General features: G+C 39.3%; 1 protein-coding gene across 2 annotated transcripts in view; it reads left to right on the forward strand.

Annotated features, from left to right (window-relative positions):
- Positions 1 to 14,681, forward strand: part of LOC127443691 (F-box/WD repeat-containing protein 7) — a 252,595-nt gene that overhangs the window by 46,930 nt on the left and 190,984 nt on the right. For both annotated transcript variants that reach the window (XM_051702481.1, XM_051702480.1), the window contains one exon: positions 7,168 to 7,216. The gene's annotated coding sequence lies outside the window, so the exon portion shown is untranslated. The remainder of the gene's footprint in view (positions 1 to 7,167; positions 7,217 to 14,681) is intronic.

The following is a 14,681-nucleotide window of genomic DNA, read 5'->3' on the forward strand; positions in this document are numbered from 1 at the left end:
CGCTTTTAAGTCCTCGTGGTCGTGTAGTGATTCGTTACTACACAACCATGCGCATCTTATCACGTGGCTTGTTGAGCGCTTTGCCACGGAGACATAGCACGTGTGGAGGCTTCACACAATCACTGAAAGTGGAAAATCGATGTATACCCATGCCTTCAATCTCTACCCACTGTCTCAATCTGACCATACTGTGATTCAACATGCCTACATAAATAAAAAAATCGTAAGACATAATCCATTTTTCTTGTTGACTTTCTTGGTCCTATTAACATTCCCAAATTTGCAAGACTGATATTATTCACAGTGAGTGAAGAATTTACAGAATGCTTGGTCTGAAAGCTTTTATGTCAAGTGTGCTGGAATTTGAGGTCTGTAACCCAGAATACATACATTATAAATTATTCCCACATGTGTTGCAAAGTAACTAAAAGTAGTGATGCTACTTACTTAACTACATATTTCATAGCCTGAGAGTAGCTCAGCTGATATTGCCCACTTAAAAGAATAGGTCACCCAAAAAAGAAAATTCTTTAAACGCTTTCATTATATACGATCACATCGTGTGATGAACAGACAGAAAAGTTATTATTCACAAATCAAAATCAATCAACAACTCTCAAAAGCAGCGTCCAAATCAAATCTGCCGACGGCGTAGGTTTGATGTCCTGACGTTTGGTCATGAGACATGCAAGAACCAAAAAAGGTCTGTTATTGACGTCCAGTATTTGATTTGTGCGCTGCCTTTTGGGAGTTGATCAATGATTTAATTTGAGAGAGAACAACGACTAAAGGTGCACTTGTTATCATTTTATTTGTCATAATGGATGCAGCATCTTTCAAATGCAATAGTTTTCAGTTATCGATGACGTTGTAGAAAATAACTATTCAGAGTCAGACAATTTCATCTATGATCAAAATTGTTCAAAAACAGGGCGGTTGCTGAGATTTATTATACGTATGGTCATGTGATCAATATGGCAGCCCCCCTAAGGGGACCCTCTACATATACAGTGCATCCGGAAAGTATTCACAGTGCTTCACTTTTTCCACATTTTGTTATGTTACAGCTTTATTCCAAAATGGATTAAATTCTTTTTTTTCCTCAAAATTCTACAAACAATACCCCATAATGACAACGTGAAAGCAGTTTGTTTGAAATCTTTGCAAATTTATTACAAATAAAAAACGAAAAGAAAAAAAAAATCACATGTACATAAGTATTCACAGCCTTTGCTCAATACTTTGAAGCACCTTTGGCACCAATTACAGCCTCAAGTCTTTTTGAGTATGATGCTACAAGCTTGGCACACCTATTTTTGGGCAATTTCTCCCATTATTCTTTGCAGGACCTCTCAAGCTCCATCAGGTTGGATGGGGAGCGTAGGTGCACAGCCATTTTCAGATCTCTCCAGAGATGTTCAATCGGGTTCAAGTCTGGGCTCTGGCTGGGCCACTCAAGGACATTCACAGAGTTGTCCCGTAGCCACTCCTTTGTTATCTTGGCTGTGTGCTTAGGGTCGTTGTCCTGTTGGAAGATGAACGTTCGCCCCTGTCTGAAGTCCAGAGCGCTCTGGAGCAGGTTTTCATCAAGGATGTCTCTGTACATTGCTGCATTCATCTTTCCCTCGATCCTGACTTGTCTCCCAGTTCCTGCCGCTGAAAAACTTCCCCACAGCATGACGCTGCCACCACCATGCTTCACTGTAGGGATGGTATTGGCCAGGTGATGAGCGGTGCCTGGTTTCCTCCAGACATGACGCTTGCCATTCAGGCCAAAGAGTTCAATCTTTGTTTCTCATAGTCTGAGAGTCCTTCAGGTGCCTTTTGGCAACTCCAGGTGGGCTGTCATGTGCCTTTTACTGAGGAGTGGCTTCCGTCTGGCCACTCTACCATACAGGCCTGATTGGTAGAATGCTGCAGAGATGGTTGTTCTTCTGGAAGGTTCTCCTCTCTCCACAGAGAAACGCTGGAGCTCTGTCAGAGTGACCATCGGGTTCTTGGTCACCTCCCTGACTAAGGCCCTTCTCCCCCGATCGCTCAGTTTGGCCAGGCGGCCAGCTCTAGGAAGAGTCCTGGTGGTTCCAAACTTCCATTTACGGATGATGGAGGCCACTGTGCTCAATGGGACCTTCAATGCTGCAGACATTTTTCTGTACCCTTCCCCAGATCTGTGCCCCGATACAATCCTGTCTCGGAGGTCTACAGACAATTCCTTGGACTTCATGGCTTGGTTTGTGCTCTGACTTGCACTGTTAACCACAGGTGGACTCCAATCAAGTTGTAGAAACATCTCAAGGATGATCAGTGGAAACAGGATGCACCTGAGCTCAATTTTGAGTGTCATGGCAAAGGCTGTGAATACTTATGTACATGTGATGTTTTTTTTTTTTTTTTTTATTTTTTTTTTTTTAATTTGCAAAGATTTCAAACAAACTTATTTCACGTTGTCATTATGGGGTATTGTATGTAGAATTTTGAGGAAAATAATGAATTTAATCCATTTTGGAATAAGGCTGTAACATAACAAAATGTGGAAAAAGTGAAGCGCTGTGAATACTTTCCGGATGCACTATAGAATAAAACAGCTTTTATAAGGTAGCTGTTATGATCGTGTATAAATGATATTGACTACTTTTAATGTGGTTTTATGGCCCTTTATTGGCGCTTGACAGCCCAGAGTCAAAACTCGCTTTCATTTTCATGGCTAAAAGCTGTGCGAAGTTTATTTATTTATTTTTATTTTTATTTTTTTTTTAAATATATATTTCCTTTTGTTGCACAGAAGAAAGTTATACGGTTTAAAATAACAAACTACAATATTTTTATAACTTAAAGTAGCTTACCTGACAGTACATCGTTTATGAATCAAATTCTCAGCTATGTGAGCCAAGGCTTGACACCACGTTTAATACTCTGTGCATCCATGTATTTTCTTTGTTTTCACATGAAATAGAATAATGAAGATCCCCCATCTCCCTAATATGCCGATTGGAGAAACCAAATATTAGATTTCACACCCTTACAGGAACATTGTGACAACCCTTTTTTTCCCCCTCTGCTAATGGTTTTTTCGAGTGAAAGAAGAATGAACTATACTGGGTTGGTGTATAAGAAAGGTTGGGGTATGTCTGAAATTAACAGTAAAGGAGTTGAATTTGGCAAGAATTAAAATCTTAAGTCAACCAAAAGGGTTTGATTTTTGATTTCCAACAAATGGATTACCACGAATGTGACCTTTTGCAGTCCTGTTTTCCAAGTCTTGCATATTTCTTTAACTTTACAGCCAACATTTGGGCTCGTGAAGTCATGTGGCTTTGTTCTATATATTGACAATATTGCTTCATTTGTGTAATAGTGCATAACTGACCCATTGTGTGCACACAAGTCCTCGTGGTGGCATGATGACTCTCCTCAATCCGGGTGGCGGAGGACGAATCTCAATTGCCTCAAATGCTATCCGTGCATCTTATCACATGGCTTGTTGAGCGCGTTACCACGGAGACATAGCGCGTGTGGAGGCCTCATGCTATTCTCCGCAGTATCCATGCACAACTCACCACGCGCCTCACTGAGAGCGAGAACCACATTATAGCGACCACGAGGAGGTTACCCCATGTGATTCTACCCTCCCTAGCAACCGGGCCAATTTGATTGCTTAGGAGACCTGGCTGGAGTCACTCGGCATGCCCTGGATTCAAACTCGTGACTCCAGGGGTGGTTGTCAGCGTCTTTACTCGCTGAGCTACCCAGGCCCCCTATGCGCGCGCACTCTTGTGACCGGGCTCCAGCCATCACATTTGGATTTCTTGGTAGGTGTGAACTCTTCTCTGAAGGAAAGCAAAATATCAAATTTACTTGACCCAGACACCAAGTGCTGCTCCCTCATTAAGAACACAGCCAGGGGGCTAAGGCTGTGAGTATTTCATGTTTGTATAGCACTTATCGCTGCTCTTGCATCTAGAGTTCTTTGGCTGGCTATCTTCGTAGTTGACTAGTACTTTTCATGGTGCAATTTCATTCTCACGTTACTTTTAGTAGACCTACACTCTTAAGAGTCACAGTCGTGCTTACAAAAACTCATGTATTGTACTGCTAGCATTCAGTTTTGACAAAATACTCGAGTCCCAAAGGTTGGCTGATGATTACACCAACGCAACAGCTATGGTATGGTAACTGTTGTACAATGTGTAAAGTGCATTCAGATGGATCTAAATGTGAAAGTTGAGAATGTTCTGTTTGATCAGTCTTGTCTCTTGCCTTGATGTAAATTGTGTGGGTATTTATCCACTACAACTGAACTTTCAGTAATACCTTATGGAGAAGCAATAGTGATCTTTTAATTTGGATTTGCACATTTGTTTTTCCTTGTCAGTATTCACTCAGCAGCATCGCTTCTAGTGATGATAGGATTTTTTTTAACCATCCAGATATTGGTGCCTGTCTATCAGTATACCAGTATTAGTGACGCCACATTTTGATTATGACCCATCAACATAAAGACCTCACATTCCAATACATAAGGATCATTCTTAATGGGGCAGCTACCCATCTTACCCAAACTCTAGAGTTGGGAATCGAGAACTGGTTTTGAATATTTATTTATTTATTTTTAAATATCATTATCATCATTTGCAAGATATGAAATGCTCTCATCAGGGCAGTAAATAAATAATAAAAAACAAATTGTGCTTTATTTCCAATTACTTCCTCAAAAGTACTAAAAGTATCATTAATGGAACCATTAATGAACCGGACTTGTAAGAGGAATCAGAATCTGAACCGAAATTGATAAATTGCTTACGATTCCCTTCCCTACAAAACTGCAGTAGAGTGTTTCTTTCAGGGGGGTTGGCAGCATAACAGTGTTGTGCTGAACTGCTGTTTGAGAGCAGCTAGAAAGAAAGTGTTACGTAGCTCCTTTCCAAAAACATGACCCTCTTTTGCCCTTTGTCCCAGAGCATGCATAACGTCACTGCCCAAGGATTAGACGTGTGCAATGTTACCACTGCAGTGTTCTGTTTCCTCTTTTGTTTTGTGATGTCAGACAAGAGACTTGTATAAAACAGTGACAGTGTTTCAGTGAATCAAAAATTTATGATTTTGTTAGTTGTCATAGCAAGTAACAGTTGTAAGGATCTTGTAAAAGCAAGGCTTAATGTTAAAGCCTTGTGGGGACCTGTGGAGACCCGTAGATTTTTTTTGTTTTATTTGGGTGGTGTCTCATAAGCAGGTCCGCACAATTTTTGCAGAATTTCAATTCCTGCCATTCAAGTTATGCACATGATCTGGCCCTTGCATGTTTGTTTTTGTTAAATATTTTGGCCAATTAGATAAAGCTTTCAGTGACCAATACGAGTGTAGTACTCTGTTTTTCAGCTGTTTAATAAATACATTTTATCATATTTAAAACCATTCCACAAAATTTCATGTACGGAAGCAAACTTTTTTAGTTAAAAAGTATATAAGTATTGTTTTGTTTCTAAAAATAATCAACCGTTTGGGTTCAGAAGACCATTATTGTCGACTGGATTTGTGTGGATTATTTTGATGCACCCTAAACATGCATTTTGGAACGTCAAAAAAATGGAGGACATTCACTTGCATTGTTTAGAGGCGGCGGCCTGAAATGAAATCCTAAAAGTCTTAAATTCTGTTTTGATGAAGAAATACATCTGATACATCTTGAAATGAAATCCTAAAAGTCTTAAATTCTGTTTTGATGAAGAAAGAATCTCTGATACATCTTGGATGGCCTGAGGGTGAGTAAATTATCAGCAAATTTTCATTTTTGGGTGAACTATTCCTTTAAGCACAGTTTATGGTTCCAACATGTCACCCATCTTAGTTTTATTTCCAAACAACTGATTAATGAATATTTTGAATCAGTTTGACTGAATCAATAAAGATACAAAAGGATGATTTGCTTCGAGTACTTTACGCATAGTTGATTTAAGCAGAAATTGATTAATCTCTGCAGATTTTTGGGAAAATATGTGGAATGTTGTGGAATGGATTTAAACACTGGAAAATGTGTTCAATGGAACTAAGAGGGCTATACTCTTTGAGACCTGAAAGTATAACCAAATTATCCAAAATAATAAACACACATGCAAGGGGTGGGATTTGTAGAACTTTTTAGTTGCAATTCTGCAGAGCTTTCTGTTGAGTTCTGCGTGCAAATCTTCCATTGCAGCTGGACTACACTGATTCTGAGTGTAGAAAGCAGCCTGTTACCCAAGGGCTGTTCTTTTGTCTGTCTTATCTAATAATCATTATTCTTGTCCAACGCTGCCTCAGCCACACTGTGGTCAATTTTGTGGAAGTACTTCAGAAAAATCCCAGGAAATTGGCCTTAGTTTCAACTTGAGACACCGGTGCGTGTAGATGGTCACATTTCATCCAGTCTTTCAGTGCTTTAGGTGTTGTGTGTGTTTTCCCCTCTACTGCCTTTGTCACGTAGGATTAAGGCAGCAAGAAGTTGTCTGTCCTCATGTTACCTCTGGGATCTGAGTGAAAGAACTTGGAATTCGTGTATGAAAACATTTCGTGAGGTGTATGTTACAATGAATGTTGTGTATGAGCTGGTTTCCTTTCGGTAGCCTCTGTGCTCCCTGGTCACACCTACTGTGCATTATTGAAAGGCATTATACATTTCATTCTTATTTTCTAGGTGAGCATTTGTGAGGCTGATTCTTAGGAAGGCTTTTACATAGGATGCATTCTTGCATACAAAAAAGTAAAAAAAAAAAAAAGAAAAAAAAAAGATCTAGATAAATTAGTCAACCTCACTGATTGACTAGTCAGTTATTGGATGACTAATAAGAGATGAAAATGAAAGCACACTTTCAATCTGAAACAATATGAAAATCAAAGTATCTTTCGTTGGACAGGAGAGGAAATGCCTCTGTCATTAAAAATGAGTTACTGCCAAAAAAGTGTGTGAGGGTTCAATACTCAAAAACAATTGTTTATCCACCCCATTAACTCTGTTGAACTACAAGAATGTTTGCATTTAGAAATTCCACAATGAGTTAATTGATGTTTGATGACATTTCAACAATTCGTAGTGTCCAGACCACAGCTTTCCAAGAGTGTATGTTTATATGTATGAATATTTTGCTGTGGATATGTTGTAATGTCTTTAATTCTTTCTTTCTCAATTTGCAGAGGACAGAATAATAGAACCACTCTTGCAGGACTGCCAGAAACGTGAATCGTAAGTAGTCGCATGAAACACACCTCTTACTTATGATTTACGTTATTGGAGAAAAACCCTGATCCGGAACATTATTACATCACCTCTCAGGTGAGATATGTACACAAGGTTTGAATCATTTGATAGTAGCCAATTAGTCTTGGTCTTACCTCTCCATTTGCTGTTGTTTTATTAATATTTAATTATGCCTTCCCGCTTGTTTTGGCAGTGCTAATTATCTCAGTAGGCCTTTTGTGGGCGGGCGGACGGGCGTGCCTGTGGTAATGGATATGTTTAGCTGCTTGTTGGGGAAACAGTATTTTATTTTACTATGTCAAAATTTCAGTATGTAAATGAGGTATAATATAAAGTCAGCAATCATTCTACAGCTTCATCTCTTATAGTTAACTTGTGATGGGACCTACATTTATGCTGAAAAATTTTGTGCTCTGCTTTTATTGGTTTATTGGTGCCTTTTATAGGTCTGCACAATTAATAGAATTAAAATTAAAATCGTAATATGGCTATTTATATTTAATAATGTTAGGCATGTGCTGCATGCTTGAAAGTGACGGAGTGTTGTTTGTTCTGATTGTAGTATTCTTGGGGATGGGAATCATAAGGAATTTTATGATTCCGATTCTTCTTAATGATATGCATTTCTTTATGGTACCATTAACGATTCTTACTTTTGAGGAAAGAATATTTGAAAAAAGAAATGCAATTTTTTCTGCATTTGCTGCCTTGAGCAGTATGCTGCAAAAGGATTAGATCTTTTCATTAAAGCGGAGATATCAAATCCGAGATCAATACAATTCTTGCAAAAAAGCTAGTTTACACAGACTTTTATTAATGACATTTCAAAAACATTTTAGATCCATAAATGCAATCCAGTAATTGGTCCTAATGCAACTATATATTAAATAAAAATTCTAATATATATATATTTCAATAAAACTCATGTATAGGCCTGTTTATAACTACACATTGTCATATGAACCACCAGTCAGTAACTGCACTGCCTTTAAGTCTCAGGAGCCTTAAGGTACAACAGTATAGTTCTTGGTTCACTTCGAGTTGGACATGATGGAAGATTCAATAAAACGAACTGGCTTATAGGAGTCATTAGTTCAACAATCAGACTACTTTGGTCATGCTGTGTGTTTCACACTGTAGATTCAGTGCAGGTCAGCTCTGCCACTGAACAGTGCAGCTGAAACCCTGTCCTTGTATTTTAGTACAGTGTTGAGGTCATGAAAAGGTTACTGATTCTCGATTCCCAACTCTTGAATATTCTACACATACACCAAGGGCACATCAGGCATGAGATACACTTTGTAAGTTTTACGAGTCTTTAAGTGGTTTGCAATATGTAAACACTGACACAAATTCAAGTGGCATCTTGAGTTTGGTTCGCTTTTAGTCTGCTTGTATTGTGAAAGTGAAATGCTTGAGGTTTTTGCCAGGAGTCAATGACCGCATTTCTCCAGATTTGTAATAAAAATATTGAAAAGCTAATGTCACCTACACATGAAAATTTAAAAGTCTTCCTTCAGTTTCCCATCAAAATAAAGGCTCAAATTTAACTGGAACAGCTTTCAATGCCACATCGAAGTGAATAAATTACAACAAACATTTTACTAATTTATAATAATAATGGTTCAATATAACACTGCAATTAAAAAATATTGAAGTGGATTGGGTTCCAAAAAACTGTGTCAATAAAGTGCATTGATACCCCATTATTAAAATGGACCAAAAATAGTTCTTAATCCACTTTAAAGTTAATGTGCAATTTGACTGCAAAAAAAATCAGGGTTCTTTTTATATTGTTCACTGTTGGAAGTTTATAAAGGATTAAGTGTGTAAAAAAAAAAAAAAACTTTTTTTAAACAATTGTGCATCCTTTGTGATTTAACATTTTATTAATTTTCAAAACAAAGAAAAACAAAACAGTGATTCGACATTAACACCCACTACTTCCCCTCCCTGATCAAGAACCCCATCCCAAACGAACATCTCAGTGGTCTTACATAAGTACACACATTTACAGAGAATAAAATAATAAATAAATATATACATACACATATATACACACACATACACATACACATATATATATATATATATATATGTATGTGTATATATATGTGTGTGTGTGTGTGTATATATATATATATATATATATATATGTGTATGTATATGTATATATGTGTGTATATATGTGTATGTATATATACACATACCTACATAAACATATACACACACACACACACACACACACATATACCTACACATACACCTGTAATAAACATACAACTCTAAACTATATCTCTCTCCACAGACCCACTGTGAGAGCCCCCCCAAAAACTTCAAATATCTACCCCATTTCCCAATAAAAGAATTCCATATCCCCAGCCTTCTACATGATACTTCTTTGAAGGCTGCCACCCTTCCCATCTCTTCGCACCACTCCCGAATTGAGGGTGCTCCCACTGACTTCCAACCCCTTAAAACAATCTGCCTGCCTATCATCGCACTAGTGAAGATCCAATTGGTTATGTATTTATCACCTACGTCGACGACCGCCCCATCACCCAAAACACAGAGTCTGGGGCAAAACGAAATCCGAATGCCCAACACGTCACACAGAACACTCTGTACCTTCAACCAAAATTCCTGAATTTCAGCGCACCACCAAAAAACATGGGCCATGTCTCCTTCCTCTGATTGGCATCGCCAGCAGGTGGGTGTGTCTTTAAGACCAAGCCTATGCAATTTAGAGGGGGTCCAATAGAACCTATGTAAAATCTTGAATTGTATAAGGCGCACCCTTGCATCTCTCGATGCAGTTTTTATGTTTTTTAAAATCCTAGCCCATTCTCTCTCCTCCCAGTTCCAGGTTTAAATCTTTGTCCCATAATCTCTTGAGAGTGGTTGAGACTCCGTCCCCCAGACTCTGAATTAATAAGGAGTAATACATTGATGCCTCATGGCCCTTTCCAAAAGCAGAAATCACCACTCCCAGAGTATCTGCTGCTTTAGGGGGGTGTATGCTACTCCCAAAAATAGTACAGAGCAAATGGCGTAACTGAAGATACCTAAAAAACTGAGATCTGGGGATCCCAAAATATTGAACCAGATTTTCAAAGGATCTCATCACACCGCTCTTGTAAAGATCACCAAGTGAATTAACCCCCATCGCAATCCACTCTGACCAACAAAGAGGGGACTTATTAATGCATAGTTTGGGGTTTAGCCATAGGCTCAAGGCAACATTTAGATAAATATCTGAATTAAACACTCTGGACACTTTTGTCCATACTGAGTGTAAACGTGAAATAATGGGGTGTGATTAAACTTAGTTTGATGGAAAGGTTGTGCAATGGCAAAATAGGGGCAAGGAGTTCTTGTTCAATGCAGAACCAGGGAGGGGCTCTTTCAGGTGGAAGCGACCAATGAGCCAAATGTCTGAGAACGAATGCATAATAATAAAACAAAATCTTGGGTAGGCCTAGCCCACCTTTGGCAATCGGCCTATGTAATTTATTGAAATGTAGTCTGGGGCGCTTACCACTCCAAATGAAAGACTTCGCTATGCTAACAAATTGCTTGAAATAAGAGAGGGGGACATCTACAGGGAGAGACTGTAGCAAGTAGTTAAATTTTGGAATACAGTTTATTTTAATAACATTAACCTTCCCAATCATCGATAAATGTAATGAAGCCCACCTGTCTGCATCGCTTAAACCGTTTTATTAAAGGGTCAAAATTAACTCTGACTAAATCAGACAAATTTGTTGGGAATAAAATGCCCAAATACTTAATGCCCTGTTTGGGCCACTGGAAGGCACCTGGCTGGAAGGCCGTTACTGGACAGTATGCTGTCAAAGCCAAAGCTTCGGATTTAGACCAATTGACTTTGTATCCTGAGAACTTGGAAAAGAAATTAATAATTCTGTGGAGGCAAGGCATAGATCTAGTGGGTTCGGAGAGGAATAATAAAATATCATCTGCGTAAAGCAGAAGCTTATGCGCCACACCTCCCGCCATCACCCCTGGAAAATCATCATCTTTTCTTATCGCTGCTGCTAATGGTTCCAGGGCAAGACAGAACAATAATGGGGAAAGAGGGCAACCCTGACGGGTGCCCCTATCCAGAGTAAAATAATCTGAAATTAATCCATTTGTTTGTACCACTGCTACAGGGTGTCTATAAAGTAACTTAATCCAACCAATAAACGTACTCCCGAACCCATACATTTCCAAAATCTTAAAAAGATAATCCCATTCTACCATATCAAACGCCTTTTCAGCGTCAAGTGAGATGGCAGCGACCGGAGTCTGATCATTCGCCACTGACCACATGAAATTGATGAGACACCTAATGTTGTCAGAAGAGCTGCGGCCCTGAATAAATCCCACCTGATCTATATGTATAAGAGATGTCATAACTTAATCGGTTAGCCAAAATTTTAACCAGAATTTTTACATCAAGCTGGATCAGGGAAAATGGACGGTAACTTTTACACTCGCTTGGATCTTTGTCCTTTTTAAGAATCAGACTGATCCGGGCTTGTGTCATGGTTGGTGGAAGCTTTCCATTCTTTAATGATTCAGTATAAACTTCTAACAAAAGTGGAGCCAGTTCTGTAGCATAAGATCTAAAGAATTCAGCGGCAAAACCATCTGGCCCCGGAGCCTTACCAGTAGGTAGGGACTTGATTACCTCGTCAAGTTCCTCCAAGGTCATCTCAGAATCAAGCGAGTTTTTTTGCTCATTCGTCAGTTTAGGGAGTTCTAATGGTTCCACAAAGTTCCTAATATCCTCATCAGCAGACGAAGACGTGGAACTATAGAGATCAAGATAGAATTCTTTAAAAGCATTATTAATATCAATAGCTGAGGTAAAAATTTCACCACCAGCAGATTTCACTGAGGGAATAGTAGAAAAAGACTCTCTCTGCTTAATATATCTAGCAAAAAGCTTCCCTGCTTTGTCCGCTGACTCAAAGTATGTCTTGCCCTGAACAACCAAAACTGCACTTTCTGCGACAGAATAGTATTATACCTGTATTTCAATCGGGTCAATTCTGAGGTCATCAGATAACATATGGCGCTTCAGCTCTGCCTCGGCACTTTTAATATTTCCTTCCAACTCCACAAGTCCTCGTGCTTTGAGACAACAATGACTCTTCCTAATTTATCTTTAATCTGTTTGAGACATTTGAATTGTAGATGTTTATTAATCAATATAATGACTCCCCTGCTCTTACTTGAGCCAGCACTAAAGAAAACATGTCCACCCCATATCTTCCCAAATTTTTCAGCTTCTTGCGGGGAAAGATGCGTTTCTTGAAGAAACACTATATCATATTTCTTGCGCTTAAGAACAGAAATAACCTTCCTTCCTTTTTATGGGGTGTCCCAACCCATTTACATTGCGTGTGGAGAGAGATAACCCATTCACATTAACATTTGACATATTGATATAATAAAAAAAAATAAAAAAAACGAGTGTCAAAAATAAAATTATACAGACCACATTCCCCATTAATGCAACAATCAAACCCCGAACTTCCCCCGGAACAAAACAAACAGAAAAAAGAAAAACGTGCGCATTAACCCCGCGCAAGACAGCGCCAACCGGCGACAATCCCTCTAAACTCAAAGAGTCCATGTACGCCTACGAGAGCCCCCGCGACAACTTTGCCATCGGATTGCTTGAGTCCAGTGCTTCTGCACAAATTTTGTGAGGCAAATTTACAATAACAGAAAATACTTTGTAAAACATACCCCAGCCAACAGGCAGAATAACAGAAAAAACATGTAGATTCATTCACAGAACTGTCTTGAAGGTGTGTTCTTCCTCAAAATAAACTCCAGCTGATATAAAACCGTTCAGTTTCCTCGGACAGACAAACAATTGTTCAGTGAACTGGCTGTTATGAGTGCAGCAGATGAGGTAATCATTCTACTAGGAGGCATAAGCACAAAGAACAAACATAATTAACCACAACTGTTCCAAAGTAGTGTAATTCCACAAAACAAGCTCCAGCCGTTAAGCAGAGCCAGCGTGAAAAACAAAACCGGCAGCCCGGTTCCTCAAGAGCCAAACTAACTCGGAGGCCGCGCGAAAAAAAAAAAAACACCATAACTTACTCAGCCCGTCAACTTTATAAAAGACGTCCTTTATGTGAGCATATAGATATTTTGTGGTCATCCAAAGTGTCCATTCTCGATCCAGCCGCTAGGCGGAGTCAGCACAAAAAGAAACAAAAATGGCACCCAGCTTCCTCAGATAATACAGTCCCTAAACTGCGAGTCAGTCCACTAATATAAGAAACATCAAATGGCTTACTCCAATGTATTTATAAAGGAGAGTGCCTTTTTTGGACAAGTAAATATTTTGCGACCATTCTTCGTTTCTATTCTCAGTTTGGCTGGGAACATCAGAGCAAACGAGATCTTTTTCTGATGTAAGAGTTTCTTGCATTCCTTGAACCGATCGCGTTTCTCTCTTGTGGAATTCGCAAAGTCCGGGAACAAGAAAATATTACGGTTCTTCCAAGAAAGCTTCCCTTTGCTCCTCGCCTGGCGCAACACGAGATCCTTTATCGGATGATTTCAGAAATTTGGCCAGAATGCATTGAGGCCTATCTCCCTCAGCAGTTCTGCGAGCAGGCACTCTGTGAGCTTGCTCGATTTCCAGTTTATGGCCTGTTATGTCGAGCAGTCTCGGGAAAAACTCGTCCAAGAATTTCACCATATCTCTGCCCTCTTCATGCTAAGGAATTCCAACAATTCGTATGTTATTCCTTCGGCTCATATTTTCGAAATATTCCAGTTTTTCCGAAATTCATTCCAAATCTGTTTTGGATGCGGGCGGATTAGCGGTTAATTCCCTTTCCGATAACTTGAGATAATCGATTCGTTTTTCAACTTCTGTCACTCTTGTAAACAACTCAGAGAATTTTGTTTCCATCGCCGTAATCGATCGATGTATTACAACGAGATCCAAGTCAGCAAGAACCTTCGTCAGCATCACCGAAATGTTGGACAACTGACGCTGAATATCTTCTCCCGACGTGCCGTCCAAATCGAGTCCCCGTCTCGCAGTCCCGTCAGAGGCCTCAGCTTGAACACATAAGTGTCTTTTAATGTCTCCAGAGTCTGAGGATTTTGACTTCTTTGCCATATTTACCTCAAAGAGCAAGTATGTAATTGGGTGTATCGAATCTCACCGGATCACAACGTGAAAATTATAAAAAAAACTAGTAAAGTTCGCAGAGCTCGTCATTCACACGTCTGTCTCTCGCATGGCGTCATGTGAACTACAATCGTGCATCCTTAATGCATTAGATACTGTAACATAACTCACTAAAAACACACTTATGCTTTTGTTGAAGTACAGCAAGCCATTCAGAGCAGTTGCCCCCATTTATTGTCTGCTCCCAGATGTGGTGGTCGTGCCATTCACAGGATG

The sequence above is a fragment of the Myxocyprinus asiaticus genome, chromosome 7 (genome assembly GCF_019703515.2).
Source record: "Myxocyprinus asiaticus isolate MX2 ecotype Aquarium Trade chromosome 7, UBuf_Myxa_2, whole genome shotgun sequence".
In the NCBI taxonomy this organism is placed as follows: domain Eukaryota; kingdom Metazoa; phylum Chordata; class Actinopteri; order Cypriniformes; family Catostomidae; genus Myxocyprinus; species Myxocyprinus asiaticus.